The sequence below is a fragment of the Bombina bombina genome, chromosome 9 (assembly GCF_027579735.1).
Source record: "Bombina bombina isolate aBomBom1 chromosome 9, aBomBom1.pri, whole genome shotgun sequence".
Taxonomy (NCBI): domain Eukaryota; kingdom Metazoa; phylum Chordata; class Amphibia; order Anura; family Bombinatoridae; genus Bombina; species Bombina bombina.
Window position 1 is genome coordinate 183,861,180 of NC_069507.1, and position 15,240 is coordinate 183,876,419.

The 15,240-nt window shown below is 39.7% G+C and overlaps 1 protein-coding gene across 1 annotated transcript in view; it reads right to left on the reverse strand.

Annotated features, from left to right (window-relative positions):
* DOCK1 (dedicator of cytokinesis 1) overlaps positions 1–15,240 on the reverse strand; it is an 827,740-nt gene that overhangs the window by 263,255 nt on the left and 549,245 nt on the right. The gene's annotated exons all lie outside the window — the stretch shown is intronic.

Consider the following 15,240-nt stretch of genomic DNA (forward strand, 5'->3'; position numbering starts at 1 on the left):
ACGCAAGAGTCACTTGAGAGGGAGGGATAAAAAACATAATTTATGTAAGAACTTACCTGATAAATTCATTTCTTTCATATTAGCAAGAGTCCATGAGCTAGTGACGTATGGGATATACATTCCTACCAGGAGGGGCAAAGTTTCCCAAACCTCAAAATGCCTATAAATACACCCCTCACCACACCCACAATTCAGTTTAACGAATAGCCAAGAAGTGGGGTGATAAAAAAGTGCGAAAGCATATAAAATAAGGAATTGGAATAATTGTGCTTTATACAAAAATCATAACCACCACAAAAAAGGGTGGGCCTCATGGACTCTTGCTAATATGAAAGAAATGAATTTATCAGGTAAGTTCTTACATAAATTATGTTTTCTTTCATGTAATTAGCAAGAGTCCATGAGCTAGTGACGTATGGGATAATGATAACCCAAGATGTGGATCTTTCCACGCAAGAGTCACTAGAGAGGGAGGGATAAAATAAAGACAGCCAATTCCTGCTGAAAATAATCCACACCCAAAATAAAGTTTAATGAAAAACATAAGCAGAAGATTCAAACTGAAACCGCTGCCTGAAGTACTTTTCTACCAAAAACTGCTTCAGAAGAAGAAAATACATCAAAATGGTAGAATTTAGTAAAAGTATGCAAAGAGGACCAAGTTGCTGCTTTGCAAATCTGATCAATCGAAGCTTCATTCCTAAACGCCCAGGAAGTAGAAACTGACCTAGTAGAATGAGCTGTAATCCTTTGAGGCGGAGTTTTACCCGACTCAACATAGGCAAGATGAATTAAAGATTTCAACCAAGATGCCAAAGAAATGGCAGAAGCTTTCTGGCCTTTTCTAGAACCGGAAAAGATAACAAATAGACTAGAAGTCTTTCTGAAAGATTTAGTAGCTTCAACATAATATTTCAAAGCTCTAACAACATCCAAAGAATGTAACGATTTCTCCTTAGAATTCTTAGGATTAGGACATAATGAAGGAACCACAATTTCTCTACAAATGTTGTTGGAATTCACAACTTTAGGTAAAAATTCAAAAGAAGTTCGCAACACTGCCTTATCCTGATGAAAAATCAGAAAAGGAGACTCACAAGAAAGAGCAGATAATTCAGAAACTCTTCTGGCAGAAGAGATTGCCAAAAGGAACAAAACTTTCCAAGAAAGTAATTTAATGTCCAATGAATGCATAGGTTCAAACGGAGGAGCTTGAAGAGCCCCTAGAACCAAATTCAAACTCCAAGGAGGAGAAATTGACTTAATGACAGGTTTTATACGAACCAAAGCTTGTACAAAACAATGAATATCAGGAAGATTAGCAATCTTTCTGTGAAAAAGAACAGAAAGAGCAGAGATTTGTCCTTTCAAGGAACTTGCGGACAAACCTTTATCTAAACCATCCTGAAGAAACTGTAAAATTCTTGGAATTCTAAAAGAATGCCAAGAAAAATGATGAGAAAGACACCAAGAAATATAAGTCTTCCAGATTTTATAATATATCTCTCTGGATACAGATTTACGAGCCTGTAACATAGTATTAATCACAGAGTCAGAGAAACCTCTTTGACTAAGAATCAAGCGTTCAATCTCCATACCTTTAAATTTAAGGATTTGAGATCCTGATGGAAAAAAGGACCTTGCGACAGAAGGTCTGGTCGTAGCGGAAGAGTCCACGGATGGCAAGAGACCATCCGGACAAGATCCGCATACCAAAACCTGTGAGGCCATGCCGGAGCTACCAGCAGAACAAACGAGCATTCCTTCAGAATCTTGGAGATTACTCTTGGAAGAAGAACTAGAGGCGGAAAGATATAGGCAGGATGATACTTCCAAGGAAGTGACAATGCATCCACTGCTTCCGCTTGAGGATCCCTGGATCTGGACAGATACCTGGGAAGTTTCTTGTTTAGATGAGAGGCCATCAGATCTATTTCTGGAAGTCCCCACATTTGAACAATCTGAAGAAATACCTCTGGGTGAAGAGACCATTCGCCCGGATGTAACGTTTGGCGACTGAGATAATCCGCTTCCCAATTGTCTATACCTGGGAAATGAACCGCAGAGATTAGACAGGAACTGGATTCCGCCCAAACCAGAATTCGAGATACTTCTTTCATAGCCAGAGGACTGTGAGTCCCTCCTTGATGATTGATGTATGCCACAGTTGTGACATTGTCTGTCTGAAAACAAATGAACGATTCTCTCTTCAGAAGAGGCCAAGACTGAAGAGCTCTGAAAATTGCACGGAGTTCCAAAATATTGATCGGTAATCTCACCTCCTGAGATTCCCAAACTCCTTGTGCCGTCAGAGATCCCCACACAGCTCCCCAACCTGTGAGACTTGCATCTGTTGAAATTACAGTCCAGGTCGGAAGCACAAAAGAAGCCCCCTGAATTAAACGATGGTGATCTGTCCACCACGTTAGAGAGTGTCGTACAATCGGTTTTAAAGATATTAATTGAGATATCTTTGTGTAATCCCTGCACCATTGATTCAGCATACAGAGCTGAAGAGGTCGCATGTGAAAACGAGCAAAGGGGATCGCGTCCGATGCAGCAGTCATAAGACCTAGAATTTCCATGCATAAGGCTACCGAAGGGAATGATTGTGACTGAAGGTTTCGACAAGCTGAAATCAATTTTAGACGTCTCTTGTCTGTTAAAGACAGAGTCATGGACACTGAATCTATCTGGAAACCCAGAAAAGTTACCCTTGTCTGAGGAATCAATGAACTTTTTGGTAAATTGATCCTCCAACCATGATCTTGAAGAAACAACACAAGTCGATTCGTATGAGATTCTGCTAAATGTAAAGACTGAGCAAGTACCAAGATATCGTCCAAATAAGGAAATACCACAATACCCTGTTCTCTGATTACAGACAGAAGGGCACCGAGAACTTTTGTAAAAATTCTTGGAGCTGTAGCTAGGCCAAACGGCAGAGCCACAAACTGGTAATGCTTGTCCAGAAAAGAGAATCTCAGGAACTGATAATGATCTGGATGAATCGGAATATGCAGATAAGCATCCTGTAAATCTATTGTGGACATATAATTCCCTTGCTGAACAAAAGGCAAGATAGTCCTTACAGTTACCATTTTGAACGTTGGTATCCTTACATAACAATTCAATATTTTTAGATCCAGAACTGGTCTGAAGGAATTCTCCTTCTTTGGTACAATGAAGAGATTTGAATAAAACCCCATCCCCTGTTCCAGAACTGGAACTGGAATAATTACTCCAGCCAACTCTAGATCTGAAACACAATTCAGAAATGCTTGAGCTTTCACTGGATTTACTGGGACACGGGAAAGAAAAAATCTCTTTGCAGGAGGTCTCATCTTGAAACCAATTCTGTACCCTTCTGAAACAATGTTCTGAATCCAAAGATTGTGAACAGAATTGATCCAAATTTCTTCGAAAAAACGTAACCTGCCCCCTACCAGCTGAGCTGGAATGAGGGCTGCACCTTCATGTGGACTTAGAAGCAGGCTTTGCCTTTCTAGAAGGCTTGGATTTATTCCAGACTGGAGATGGTTTCCAAACTGAAACTGCTCCTGAGGATGAAGGATCAGGCTTCTGTTCTTTGTTGAAACGAAAGGAACCAAAACGATTATTAGCCCTGTTTTTACCCTTAGATTTTTTATCCTGTGGTAAAAAAGTTCCTTTCCCACCAGTAACAGTTGAGATAATGGAATCCAACTGAGAACCAAATAATTTGTTACCCTGGAAAGAAATGGAAAGTAGAGTTGATTTAGAAGCCATATCAGCATTCCAAGTTTTAAGCCATAAAGCTCTTCTAGCTAAAATAGCTAGAGACATAAACCTGACATCAACTCTGATAATATCAAAAATGGCATCACAGATAAAATTATTAGCATGCTGAAGAAGAATAATAATATTATGAGAATCATGATCTGTTACTTGTTGCGCTAAAGTCTCCAACCAAAAAGTTGAAGCTGCAGCAACATCAGCCAAAGATATAGCAGGTCTAAGAAGATTACCTGAACACAGATAAGCTTTTCTTAGAAATGATTCAATTTTCCTATCTAAAGGATCTTTAAACGAAGTACCATCTGACGTAGGAATAGTAGTACGTTTAGCAAGGGTAGAAATAGCCCCATCAACTTTAGGGATTTTGTCCCAAAATTCTAATCTGTCAGACGGCACAGGATATAATTGCTTAAAACGTTTAGAAGGAGTAAATGAATTACCCAATTTATCCCATTCTCTGGAAATTAATTCAGAAATAGCATTAGGAACAGGAAAAACTTCTGGAATAACCACAGGAGATTTAAACACCTTATCTAAACGTTTAGAATTAGTATCAAGAGGACCAGAATCCTCTATTTCTAAAGCAATTAGTACTTCTTTAAGTAAAGAACGAATAAATTCCATTTTAAATAAATATGAAGATTTATCAGCATCAATCTCTGAGACAGAATCCTCTGAACCAGAAGAGTCATCAGAATCAGAATGATGATGTTCATTTAAAAATTCATCTGTAGAGAGAGAAGTTTTAAAAGATTTTTTATGTTTACTAGAAGGAGAAATAACAGACATAGCCTTCTTGATGGATTCAGAAACAAAATCTCTTATGTTATCAGGAACATTCTGCACCTTAGATGTTGAGGGAACTGCAACAGGCAATGGTACATTACTAAAGGAAATATTATCTGCTTTAACAAGTTTGTCATGACAATTAATACAAACAACAGCCGGAGGAATAGCTACCAAAAGTTTACAGCAGATACACTTAGCTTTGGTAGTTCCAGCACTAGACAGCGATTTTCCTGAAGTATCTTCTGACTCAGATGCAACGTGAGACATCTTGCAATATGTAAGAGAAAAAACAACATATAAAGCAAAATTGATCAAATTCCTTAAATGACAGTTTCAGGAATGGGAAAAAATGCCAATAAACAAGCTTCTAGTAACCAGAAGCAAAGAAAAAATCAGACTGAAATAATGTGGAGACAAAAGCGACGCCCATATTTTTTGCCAAAAATGACGCCACATCCGGAACACCGACATTTTTGGCGCAAAAGGACGTCAAAAAATGACGCAACTTCCGGCGACACGTATGACGCCGGAAACAGAAAAGATTTTTTGCGCCAAAAAAGTCCGCGCCAAGAATGACGCAATAAAATGAAGCATTTTCAGCCCCCGCAAGCCTAACAGCCCACAGGGAAAAAAAGTCAAATTTTTAAGGTAAGAAAAAATGATTGATTCAAACGCATTATCCCAAATATGAAACTGACTGTCTGAAAATAAGGAATGTTGAACATTCTGAGTCAAGGCAAATAAATGTTTGAATACATATATTTAGAACTTTATAAATAAAGTGCCCAACCATAGCTTAGAGTGTCACAGAAAATAAGATTTACTTACCCCAGGACACTCATCTACACGTTTGTAGAAAGCCAAACCAGTACTGAAACGAAAATCAGCAGAGGTAATGGTATATATAAGAGTATATCGTCGATCTGAAAAGGGAGGTAAGAGATGAGTCTCTACGACCGATAACAGAGAACCTATGAAATAGACCCCGTAGAAGGAGATCACTGCATTCAAATAGGCAATACTCTCCTCACATCCCTCTGACATTCACTGCACGCTGAGAGGAAAACCGGGCTCCAACTTGCTGCGGAGCGCATATCAACGTAGAATCTAGCACAAACTTACTTCACCACCTCCATAGGAGGCAAAGTTTGTAAAACTGAATTGTGGGTGTGGTGAGGGGTGTATTTATAGGCATTTTGAGGTTTGGGAAACTTTGCCCCTCCTGGTAGGAATGTATATCCCATACGTCACTAGCTCATGGACTCTTGCTAATTACATGAAAGAAATAAATAGCAGCCATTTTCCGCTGAAAAAATAATCCACAACCCAAAATAAAAGTTATTCTCATAATGAAAAGAAAAACTTAAAACATCAGCAGAAGAATCAAACTGAAACAGCTGCCTGAAGAACTTTTCTACCTAAGACTGCTTCTGAAGAAGCAAATAAATGAAAATGGTAGAATTTAGTAAATGTTTGCAAAGAGGACCAAGTTGCTGCTTTGCAAATCTGATCAACTGAAGCTTCATTCTTAAAAGCTCACGAAGTGGAGACTGATCTAGTAGAATGAGCTGTAATTCTCTGAGGCGGGGCCTAACCCGACTCTAAATAAGCTTGATGGATCAAAAGCTTTAACCAAGAAGCCAAGGAAATAGCAAAGGCCTTCTGACCTTTCCTAGGACCAGAAAAAAACAAAAAAATTAGAAGTCTTCCTGAAATCTTTAGTAGCTTCAACATAATATTTCAAAGCTCTCACCACATCCAAAGAATGTAAGGATCTTTCCAAAGAATTCTTAGGATTAGGACACAAGGAAGGGACAACAATTTCTCTACTAATGTTATTAGAATTCACAACTTTAGGTAAAAATTTAAATGAAGTCCGCAAAACTGCCATATCCTGATGAAAAATCAGAAAAGGAGATTCAAAAGAAAGAGCAGATAGCTCAGAAACTCTTCTAGCAGAAGAGATGGCCAAAAGGAACAACACTTTCCAAGAAAGTAGTTTAATGTCCAAAGAATGCATAGGCTCAAACGGAGGAGCCTGTAACACCTTCAAAACCAAATTAAGACCCCAAGGAGGAGAAATTGATTAAATGAGGGGCTTAATACGAACTAAAGTCTGCACAAAACAGTGAATATCAGGAAGTTTAGCAATCTTTCTGTGAAATAAAACTGAAAGAGCAGAGATTTGTCCCTTCAAGGAACTTGCAGACAAACCCTTATCCAAACCATCCTGAAGAAACTGTAAAATTCTAGGAATTCTAAAAGAATGCCAAGAGAATTTATGAAAAGAACACCATGAAATGTAGGTCTTCCAAACTCGATAATAAATCTTTCTAGAGACAGATTTACGAGCTTGTAACATAGTATTAATCACTGAGTTAGAGAAACCTCTATGACTTAGTACTAAGCATTCAATCTCCATACCTTCAAATTTAATGATTTGAGATCCTGATGGAAAAACGGACCTTGAGACAGTAGTTCCGGCCTTAACGGATGTGGCCAAGGTTGGCAACTGGACATCCGAACAAGATCCGCATACCAAAACCTGTGTGGCCATGCTGGAGCCACCAGCAACACAAACGATTGTTCCATGATGATTTTGGATATCACTCTTGGAAGAAGAACTAGAGGCGGGAAAATGTAAGCAGGATGATAACACCAAGGAAGTGTCAGCGCATCCACTGCTTTCGCCTGAACATCCATGGACATGGACAGGTATCTGGGAAGATTCTTGTTTAGATGAGAGGCCACGAGCTCTATCTCTGGAAGACCCCACATCTGAACAATCTGAGAAAACACATCTGCATGGAGAGACCACTCCCCTGGATGTAAAGTCTGACGGCTGAGATAATCCGCCTCCCAAATGTCTACACCTGGGATATGCACCGCAGAGATTAGACAGGAGCTGGATTCTGCCCAAGCAAGTATCCGAGATACTTCTTTCATAGCTTGGGGACTGTGAGTCCCACCCTGATGATTGACATATGCCACAGTTGTGATATTGTCTGTCTGAAAGCAAATGAACGGTTCTCTCTTCAACAGAGGCCAAAACTGAAGAGCTCTGAGAATTGCACGGAGTTCTAAAATATTGATTGGTAATCTCGCCTCTTGAGATTTCCAAACCTCTTGTGCTGTCAGAGATCCCCAAACAGCTCTCCAACCTGAAAGACTTGCGTCTGTAGTGATCACAGTCCAGGTTGGCCGAACAAAGGAAGCCCCTTGAACTAAACGCTGGTGATTTAACCACCACGTCAGAGTGTCGAACATTGGGATTTAAGGATATTAACTGTGATATCTTTGTATAATCCCTGCACCATTGATTCAGAATACAAAGCTGGAGAGGTCTCATGTGAAAACGAGCAAAAGGAATCGCGTCCGATGCTACAGTCATGAGGCCTAAAACTTCCATGCACATAGCCACTGAAGGGAATGACTGAGACTGAAGGTGCCGACAGGCTGCAACCAATTTCAAACGTCTCTTGTCTGTTAGAGACAGAGTCATGGACACTGAATCTATCTGGAAACCTAAAAAGGCGACCCTTGTCTGAGGAATCAAGAAACTTTTTGGTAAATTGATCCTCCAACCATGTTTTTGAAGAAACAACACTAGTTGATTTGTGTGAGATTCTGCAGAACGTAAAGACTGAGCTAGTACCAAGATATCGTCGAAATAAGGAAACACTGCAATACCCTGCTCTCTGATTACAGAGAGTAGGGCACCTAGAACCCTTTGAAAAGATTCTTGGAGCTGTTGCTAGGCCAAATGGAAGAGCCACAAATTGGTAATGCTTGTCTAGAAAAGAGAATCTCAGGAACTGATAATGTTCTGGATGAATCGGAATATGAAGGTATGCATCCTGCAAGTCTATTGTAGACATATAATGTCCTTGCTGAACAAAAGGCAGAATAGTCCTTATAGTCACCATCTTGAAAGTTGGTACTCTTACATAATGATTCAAAATTTTCAGATCTAGAACTGGTCTGAATGAATTTTCTTTATTTGGGACAATGAATAGATTTGAATAAAACCCCAGACCTTGTTCCTGAAAAGGAACCGGCATGATTACCCTTTTAGTCTCCAGGTCTGAAACACACTTCAGGAAAGCCTGAGATTTTACTGGATTTGCTGGGACACTTGAGAGAAAAAAATCTTCTCACAGGAGGTCTTACTCTGAATCCTATTCGATACCCTTGAGAGACAATGCTCTGAATCCATTGATTTTGGACAGTATTTATCCAAAAATCTTTGAAAAACCTTAATCTGCCCCCTACCAGCTGAGCTGGAATGAGGGCCGCACCTTCATTCGGACTTAGGGGCTGACTTTGGTTTTTTAACCCCTTAATGACCACAGCACTTTTCCATTTTCTGTCCGTTTGGGACCAAGGCTATTTTTACATTTTTGCAGTGTTTGTGTTTAGCTGTAATTTTCTTCTTACTCATTTACTGTACCCACACATATTATATACCGTTTTTCTCGCCATTAAATGGACTTTCTAAAGATACCATTATTTTCATCATATCTTATAATTTACTATAAAAAAAATGATAAAATATGAGGAAAAATGGAAAAAAAACACACTTTTTCTAACTTTGACCCCCAAAATCTGTTACACATCTACAACCACCAAAAAACACCCATGCTAAATAGTTTCTAAATTTTGTCCTGAGTTCAGAAATACCCAATGTTTACATGTTCTTTGCTTTTTTTGCAAGTTATAGGGCCATAAATACAAGTAGCACTTTGCTATTTCCAAACCATTTTTTTCCAAAATTAGCGCTAGTTACATTAGAACACTGATATCTTTCAGGAATCCCTGAATATCCCTTGACATGTATGTATTTTTTTTTAGTAGACATCCCAAAGTATTGATCTAGGCCCATTTTGGTATATTTCATACCACCATTTCACCGCCAAATGCGATCAAATCCAAAAAATCGTTCACTTTTTCACAAATTTTTTCACAAACTTTCGGTTTCTCACTGAAATTATTTACAAACAACTTGTGCAATTATGGCATAAATGGTTGTAAATTCTTCTCTGGCATCCCCTTTGTTCAGAAATAGCAGACATATATGGCTTTGGCGTTGCTTTTTGGTAATTAGAAGGCCGCTAAATGCCACTGCGCACCACACGTGTTTTATGCCCAGCAGTTAAGGGGTTAATTAGGGAGCTTTTAGGGAGCTTGTAGGGTTAATTTTAGCTTTAGTGTAGTGTAGTAGACAACCCCAAGTATTGATCTAGGCACATTTTGGTATATTTCATGCCACCATTTCACCGCCAAATGCGATCAAATTAAAAAAAAACTTAAAATTTTTCACAATTTTAGGTTTCTCACTGAAATCATTTACAAACAGCTTGTGCAATTATGGCACAAATGGTTGTAAATGCTTGTCTGGGATCCCCTTTGTTCAGAAATAGCAGACAATATGACTGGCGTTGCTTTCTGGTAATTAGAAGGCCGCTAAATCTTGCTGCGCCTCACACATGTATTATGGCTAGCAGTGAAGGGGTTAATTAGGGAGTTTGTAGGGAGCTTGCAGGGTTAATTTTAGCTTTAGTGTAGAGATCAGCCTCCCATCTGACACATCCCACCCCCTGATCTCTCCCAAACAGCTCCCTTCCCTTCCCTCCCCCACAATTGTCCCCGCCATCTTAAGTACTGGCAGAAAGTCTGCCAGTACTAAAATAAAAGGGGTTTTAAAAAAAAATAAAAAATTTTTTTTTAGCATATGTACATATGCTACTGTGTAGGATCCCCCCCTTAGCCCCCAACCTCCCTGATCCCCCCCAAAACCGCTCTCTAACCCTCCCCTCTGCCTTATTGGGGGCCATCTTGGGTACTGGCAGCTGTCTGCCAGTACCCAGTTTGCAATAAAAAGTGCAATAAAAAGTGCTTTTTTTGTTTTGTTTTTCTTTTCTGTAGTGTAGCTTCCCCCCCCCCCACACAGACAAACCCCCACCACCTTGCTGATCGTTTGTTTTTTGGTTTTTTTTTTACTTTCAGCATTTTTAATTTTCAAAAGTTTCTGTAGTGTAGCGGTTCCCACCCGCTCCCTCCCCGTGCACGCGCCCGCCCCCACCCTCCCGTGCGCGCCCCCAGCCACCCCCCGCCCACGATCCCGCCCCCCATTCACATAACCAGGGCCATCGATGGCCGCCACCCGCCTCCCGGTCCGGCTCCCACCCACCAACGCAGTAAGCCACCGATCTCCGGTGCAGAGAGGGCCACAGAGTGGCTCTCTCTGCACCGGATGGCTTACAAAGGTTATTGCAGGATGCCTCCATATCGAGGCATCACTGCAATAACCGGAAAGCAGCTGGAAGCGAGCAGGATCGCTTCCAGCTGCTTTCCACACTGAGGACGTGCAGGGTACGTTCTCAGGCATTAACTGCCTTTTTTCTGAGGACGTACCCTGCACGTCCTCAGTCGTTAAGGGGTTAAAAGGCTTGGATTTATTCCAATTTGAGGTAGGCTTCCAATTGGAAACAGATTCCTTGGGGGAAGGATTAGATTTTTGTTCCTTATGTTGACGAAAGGAACGAAAACGGTTAGAAGCCTTAGATTTACTCTTAGATTTTTTATCCTGAGGCAGAAAAACCCCCTTTCCTCTAGTAACAGTTGAAATAATAGAATCCAACTGAGAACCAAATAAATTATTACCTTGGAAAGAAAGAGATAATAATCTAGACTTAGATGTCATAACAGCATTCCAAGATTTAAGCCATAAAGCTCTTCTAGCTAAAATAGCTAAAGACATGGATCTAACATCAATTTTGATAATATAAAAAATGGTACCACAAATAAAATGATTAGCATGATGCAGCAAGCGAACAAGGCTAGATATGTCCGAATCCAATTCTTGTTGCGCTAAATTCTCCAACCAAAAAGTTGACCCAGCCACAACATCAGCCAAATAAATTGCAGGCCTGAGAAGATGACCTGAATATAAATAGGCTTTCCTTAGATAGGATTCAAGTTTCCTATCTAAAGGATCCTTAAAAGAAGTACTATCTTCCATAGGAATAGTGGTACGTTTAGCAAGAGTAGAAATAGCCCCATCAACTTTGGGGATCTTTTCCCAAAACTCTATAGAAATTGCTGGTAAAGGATACAATTTTTTAAACCTTGAAGAAGGAATAAAAGGAGTACCTGGCTTATTCCATTCCTTAGATGTCATATCAGAAATAGCATCAGGAATAGGAAAAAACTCTGGAGTAACCACAGGAGGTTAAAAAACAGCATTTAAATGTTTACTAGTCTTAATGTCAAGAGGACTAGCTTCCTCAATATCCAAAGTAATTAACACTTCTTTTAACAAAGAATGAATATACTCTATTTTAAACAAATAAGTAGATTTGTCAGTGTCAATATCTGAGGAAGGATCTTCTGAATCAGATAGATCCTCATCAGAGGAGGATAAATCATTATGTTGTCGGTCATTTGAAATTTCATCAACTTTATGAGAAGTTTTAAAAGACCTTTTACGTTTATTAGAAGGCGGAAATGCAGACAAAGCCTTCTGAATAGAATCAGTAACAATTTCTTTAAAATTCATAGGTATATCATGTACATTAGAAGTTGAAGGAACTGCAACTGGCAATGTACTATTACTGATGGATACATTCTCTGCATGTAAAAGTTTATCATGACAACTATTACAAATGACATTCGGAGATATAATTTCCACAACCTTACAACAAATGCACTTAGCTTTGGTAGAACCAATGGCAGCAAAGTTCCAACAGATACTTCTGAGGCAGGATCAGATTGAGACATCTTGCAAAAATGTAAAAGAAAAAACAACATATAAAGCAAAATTATTAATTTCCTTATATGAGTTTCAGGAATGGGAAAAAATGCAAACAGCATAGCCCTCTGACACAGAAAAAGTCAAGAGGCAAACAGCAATGGGGAATAAAACTAATGAAACATTTGGCACCAAGTATGGCGCACAACGTAAGTGAAAAATTTTTTGGGCCAACAATATCCGGAAATGACACACTTGCGTCACTAACGACGCAACCGTGTGTAAGGCTTCTGCATCAACTACGATGCCGGAAATGAAGAACTTGCGTACACGGACATACTTTTCGCGCCAAGAATGACTCAAAGTCTAGCATTTGGCGCACCCGTGGGCCTAATGCTGCCCGTAATTTGGAAGAAAAAAGTAATCAATTTGAAAAAAAGACTAAACCCCAGGTACGAAAAAAATATTTCTTAATCTGTTTATTTCCCAAATATGAAACTGACAGTCTGCACAAGGAAATACATGAACCTGACTCATGGCAAATATAAGTACAATACATATATTTAGAACTTTATATAAATGCATAAAGTGCCAGACCATAGCTGGGGTGTCTTAAGTAATAAAAAACATACTTACCAAAAAAAGACACCCATCCACATATAGAAGATAGCCAAACCAATACTGAAACAGTTATCAGTAGAGGTAATGGTATATGAGAGTATATTGTTGATCTGAAAAGGGAGGTAGGAGATGAGTCTCTACGACCGATAACAGAGAACCTATGAAATAGACCCCCCGTTCGGAAAATCATTGCATTCAATAGGTGATACTCCCTTCACGTCCCTGTACGTTCGCTGTACTCTGAGAGGAATCAGGCTTCAAAAAAGCTGAGAAGCGCATGTCAACGTAGAAATCTTAGCAAAAACTTACTTCACCACCTCCATAGCAGGAAAAGTTTGTAAAACTAAATTGTGGGTGTGGTGAGGGGGTGTATTTATAGGCATTTTGAGGTTTGGGAAACTTTGCCCCTCCTTGTAGGATTGTATATCCCATACGTAACTCGCTCATGGACTCTTGCCAATTACATGAAAGAAAAACTAAAATAATGTGGTTGCATAAGTGTGCACACCCTCTTATAACTGGGGATGTAGCTGTGTTCAGAATTAAGCAATCACATTCAAAATCATGTTAAATAGGAGTCAGCATACACCTGCCATCATTTAAAGTGCCTCTGATTAACCCCAAATAAAGTTCAGCTGCTCTAGTTGGTCTTTCCTGAAATTTTCTTAGTCGTATCCCACAGCAAAAGCCATGGTCCACAGAGAGCTTCCAAAGCATCAGAGGGATCTCATTGTTAAAAGGTATCAGTCAGGATAAGGGTACAAAAGAATTTCCAAGGCATTAGATATACCATGAAACACAGTGAAGACAGTCATCATCAAGTGGAGAAAATATGACACAACAGTGACATTACCAAGAACTGGATGTCCCTCCAAAATTGATGAAAAGACAAGAAGAAAACAGGTCTGGGAGGCTACCAAGAGGCCTACAGCAACATTAAAGGAGCTGCAGGAATATCTGGCAAGTACTGGCTGTGTGGTACATGTGACAACAATCTCACGTATTCTTCATATGTCTGGGCTATGGGGTAGAGTGGCAAGACAATAGCCTTTTCTTTTCCATAATTCCAAAAGATATGTTTGGCGCAAAAACACTGCACATCACCAAAAGAACACCATACCCACAGTGAAGCATGGTGGTGGCAGCATCATGCTTTGTGGCTGTTTTTTTTTCAGCTGGAACTGGGACCTTAGTTAAGCTAGAGGGAATTATGAACAGTTCCAAATACCAGTCAATATTGGCACAAACCCTTCAGGCTTCTGCTAGAAAGCTGAAGATGAAGAGGAACTTCATCTTTCAGCATGACAACGACCCAAAGCATCCAAATCAACAAAGGAATAGCTTCACCAGAAGAAGGTTAAAGTTTTGGAATGGCCCAGCCAGAGCCCAGACCTGAATCCGATTGAAAATCTGTGGGGTGATCCGAAGAGTGCTGTGCACAGGAGATGCCCTCGCAATCTGACAGATTTGGAGTGTTTTTGCAAAGAAGAGTGGGCAAATCTTGCCAAGTCAAAATGCTGATAGACTCATACCCAAAAAGACTGAGTGCTGTAATAAAATTAAAAGGTGCTTTAGCAAAGTATTAGTTTAAGGGTGTGTACACTTATGCAACCATATTATTTTATTTTTATATTTTTCTTTCATGTAATTAGCAAGAGTCCATGAGCTAGTGACGTATGGGATATACATTCCTACCAGGAGGGGCAAAGTTTCCCAAACCTCAAAATGCCTACAAATACACCCCTCACCACACCCACAAATCAGTTTTACAAACTTTGCCTCCTATGGAGGTGGTGAAGTAAGTTTGTGCTAGATTCTACGTTGATATGCGCTCCGCAGCAGGTTGGAGCCCGGTTTTCCTCTCAGCGTGCAGTGAATGTCAGAGGGATGTGAGGAGAGTATTGCCTGTTTGAATTCAATGATCTCCTTCTACGGGGTCTATTTCATAGGTTCTCTGTTATCGGTCGTAGAGATTCATCTCTTACCTCCCTTTTCAGATCGACGATATACTCTTATATATATACCATTTCCTCTGCTGATTTTCGTTTCAGTACTGGTTTGGCTTTCTACAAACATGTAGATGAGTGTCCTGGGGTAAGTAAGTCTTATTTTCTGTGACACTCTAAGCTATGGTTGGGCACTTTTTTAATAAAGTTCTAAATATATGTATTCAAACATTTATTTGCCTTGACTCAGGATGTTCAACATTCCTTATTTTCAGACAGTTTCATATTTGGGATCTGTAGTGGGAAAACAGGAAGGCGCCAATAGGGTGATAACGTTTGAGACCCTGACAGGTAAGT